This window comes from Grammomys surdaster, unplaced genomic scaffold, assembly GCF_004785775.1.
Source record: "Grammomys surdaster isolate TR1022 unplaced genomic scaffold, NIH_TR_1.0 213, whole genome shotgun sequence".
Taxonomy (NCBI): domain Eukaryota; kingdom Metazoa; phylum Chordata; class Mammalia; order Rodentia; family Muridae; genus Grammomys; species Grammomys surdaster.
In genome coordinates this window covers 1480485-1484814 of record NW_021604658.1, presented here as the reverse complement: position 1 = coordinate 1484814, position 4330 = coordinate 1480485, and positions in this window count along the sequence as shown.

Genomic DNA, 4330 nt, shown 5'->3' with positions numbered 1-4330 from the left:
TCTCTCTCTCTCTCTCTCTCTCTCTCTCTCTCTCTCTCTCTCTCTCTCTCTTCCGCTCTCCCTCTGTCCCTCTCTCCATTTCCCTTTCCCTCTTTCTTTCCCTCTCTTTCTTTCTCCTTTCTCTCTGAGTTTTTCTGTAAAGCAAATGAGCCTTTCCAGATTTATCTACTTAGGAGATCAGGAGTCTGAGCTTGTACCGGGATGTCTTGCAGTGGGCTGGCTGTGTATAACTGTGGAGACATATATATTAGCACCTGTGATGAGAGCTCATGATTATGCAGATTCTAAGAGAGGGAGTTCAAATTATGCCTCCTTGAAGCATAGCAATGACTGCAGAGATCTAAAAGTCACACACAGGGGCCGTTGTTCCTCAGCACGGTTGGCAGGGAACATGCGCTTTAGTGACACAGTGGGACTTGGATCATAGGCCCTCTGCTTAACTGCATGGCTGGCAGGCAAGTTACCCAATCTCCCCAAGGCTAAGTTTTCTCTTCTGCAAAATGAGTGGCATTGGTAGTAAATATTTATGCCTGTGGTACAGCATGACATCTATATTAAATGAGATCATTGGGCCAGTCATTGATTCTACAAATGCCTGTTGAGCATCTACTAGGTAGAAACTACTGCTTTCAGTTATGATCTCAGGGGTGAGACATTCTGTATAGTCCATGGGTCCTGTGTCCTAATGGGTGGGCATGTGGATTCCTTTCTCTCTCTAAACAATATTCAATGAATGCTTACCAGAAGGGTGACTGTGCATGGGATGTCCCATGACGTGACTTCTGGGATCAGGTCCCTGTCTTTGCAGTCTCTCCAGTGGGGGATGTACAAGTGTCTGGACACATCCCACAGAGCAATTCACTACAGGAGCAGAACCTGGCCCTGCCTTCCATGATACTGGAAGTATATGAGTCTGTCTTTTGAGGATGGGTGTGTATATGGGGAAAACTGGCATTTTAAACATGTCGTTCCTTTTTTCTTGCATTGCTCCATATACTCTCAGCACTGTGCCTTCTACAATCTGCCACTGCCCAGCTTGCTCCCCAGCTCCTGGGTTCTCTGCATGAAGTCATCCCTGAAGTTCTCCTTGACTGTCCAGATCCCTCTTCCCTGAGGCTCCTGTCCCTTGCTCTGTCCATCCCTTGGCCTCTCTTGATTCCTGGGGGCTGGGGGCGGGGCATCAACTCCTCCAGGACGGCATCCTGCTCTGTCCATCACTCTTTCTGCATTCCATCTCTGGACTTGAAACAGATTGTCAAAAAACTTGTCTTAGTCCCAGCACTTGGGAGGCAGAGGCAGGCGGATTTCTGAGTTCTAGGCCAGCCTGGTCTACAGAGTGAGTTCCAGGACAGCCAGGGCTACACAGAAAAACCCTGTCTCGAAAAACCAAAAAAAAAAAAAAACCAACCAAACAAACAAAAAAAACTTTTCTTAGGCACTTAAACAAATGTGTGGCTCCAAGGCTCCAAGGATTTCTTTTGGGTGGTTTTTCCAGAGCTCCTAGCTGAGATGGTTCCTCTGTTGGGGCACCAGTGGTCTTTTACATATTGGCTGCTTGGTGGCATGTTTGCCTGTGTGTTGCAGCATATACAGCCTGTCTCTCTGTGCCTCTCACATGCTTCTGAAGGGCTGGCGATTGTCTTGGGTGTATGTTGTGGGGGTATAATGGCAGCCTAGTGCCCAGTGATGGATGAGGGGGGTGGAGGTGACTTTCCCAGGGGAAGATTAGCGCCTGGCAGCTATGATTTGTCTCATGCCCTCCTGTCCTCTTGCTAGGCCCCACTGCAGAGTCATTCATTACAGAGGCTGCTGTCACAGGCTGGGGGCAGGGGCTGAGCAGTGTGTGTGTGTGTGGGGGGGGTGGCAGACAGACCCCTTCCTTAGGAGAGACACTCATGCCAGAGACCAGAGCTCACTCAGTGGCCATGCAGTGGCCCTCTGAAACTCTGAGAGGAGGGGGTCAGGTTGTGGTTCACCATCCACAACGTAGCTCTGCCCCCAGGCCCAGCACTGCGCAGTGAGGTGGGGAGGGACATTTATTCATTTAGTCTTTCCTTTCAAAATGATGGTGGAGGGGATCAGCATGCAACCTGAGGGAGGGAGGGAGGGAGGGAGGGGGGGGGGGAGGGAGGGAGGGAGGGAGAGAGGGGCACCCTCCATCCTGTGGCAAAAAGAACACTGGAGTTGGAGGCTGCAAACTTAGTGGAAGTCCTGGCTGCACTCCTGCACTATGGCCTTAGGCAGTCACTTCTTTTCAGATCTAGAAGGTGAAATGGGGCTGACCAAGTCCTCCGTCTACAGGACAGTGGTAGAGTGGAAAGGTCACTGCCGTGTTTTGGACATCAGAAGATGCTTAAAGTTGTGTGTGAAGGCTGTTCCTCCACCCTGCTGTGAGTCAGGGCAAAGGAGATCCTGGAAAAGATAATACCCCACCCTATATTTAGAGATGGCTCTATGGTTTGCAGTACTCTTTCACACTCTTTATTTTTCTTTTTTACTTTCTTTCTTTTTACAGTTTTTCAAGGCAGGATTTCCCAATGTAGCCTTGTTTATCCCGGAACTCACTGTATAGACCAGACTAGCTTAAAACTCAGAGATCTACTTGCCTCTGCTTCTGGAGTGCTGGGACTCAAGGCATGCACTACCACACCTGGCTCTCTTTGTATAGATACTTCCGGTGATTTTACAAGCCAGGTCAAGGCACACACCATGGAGTCTTGTATTGTAGGGGGAGGAAAAAGTTCAGAGGATCCACAACTTGCTCAAGTTGATGAGTGAAGAAGACCAAAATCTGTTATTTCCGATGCCTGTGTTGTAAGCTCGTTTCCTGCTTCCTCACACAGAAGTTTTTGTTGAATTCTTTCTACTCAGGTCTGGGTAACCTTATCCCACTCCCGGGGTTCACACCCCTTGATAAGATACAGAACCTTTTCCATTTCCCATATCTTCATTGTGTTAACTCATGGCCACTATGTCCAACACACACACACACACACACACACACACACACACACACACACACACACAGATTGGGGGGGGAGATCTGTATGTTTGAGATAAAGAGAGAGGAAGGTCAGTTCAGATGTGCCAAGTACTGTAACCTAAATCTGGCAGACCTGGCTTCAGTGTGGTAAAGACAGCAGAAGACAACTGAGGTAAGAGATGAAGAAGAAGAGGAGGTGAAAGCTGGGACGAAGAGCAGGATAAGGATGGAACGCGAAGGGAAAATAGAAGATCATGGAGGATAGGCAGGAAGGGCTGCAGGAGAAGTGAGGAAGGAAGAGGAAGGAGGGAGGCCACAGAGGCTGGGGAGGGCGTGGGGGAGGACATAAGGGAGGGCACAGAGGGGGAAGGGACAGCTTTGCTCTGGCAAGGGTGGGAGATTGAAGGCTGAATCACAGCAGGCAGTGGAGGAGAGGAATAAGTCATAAACGCAGTGGGGGCAAAGGTCAAATATAGACTGATGGCTCCATTGTTTCCTAGCCTGTGAGGAGGACCCTGGTGGAGGCTGCAGAGATGTTAACCCTTTCCTACCCAGCTTTCTGCTGGTGAGGCGGATTACAGATGCATGGTGGGGAAAGCACCTGTGTGTGAGGTTGATGAGGCACTGAGGCCGGTGTTGGAGCTGACTGGTGGAGCTACAAGGTTGGCACTGGGTCTTGAGAGAAAGAACTCAGGAGTCGATCTGACTTAATGCATAGGAGATAATGAGTAGGGGCCAAATGAAAGCACACCACGTCTCTTCTCCTCCTGATGGTGGTCCAGTTTTGCATTCCTGTGTAGGGAGATGCCCTATGGATGATAGATTTTGGTAACATCTGTCAGCAACAAAATAAGGAGTATTGTCACCATATGGTAAATACTTACTAGGAGCAAAATCAGCATCACTAATGCGCATTAACCACACTCCAGTCCATATTCATATGTGTGCAGTGTTCATAGCTCGAACATAACTTACACATAGTATCACTGAACCCAAATATTATTGTATGATCAGTGTTTTTGATGCTGGTTAACAAATAAACTGATGATCAGACTTGTTCAAATTGTGCTGCCTAGCAGTTTACTGAATCTTAACCCATAGACCTACAGATCTTGGGACTGGGGATATCTTAGTGGTGCAGCATTGTCTAGTATGTATAAGGCCCCACCTATGCTTGATTTGCAGTAACACACACACACACACACACACACACACTACCCAAACAATAACAATATCCATAGTTCCTGTAGCTATCACACACTTTTGAGAGATGTATCATATCTACTTTAGGGAGAGAGAGAGAGAGAGAGAGAGAGAGAGAGAGAGAGAGAGAGAGAGAGAGAGAGA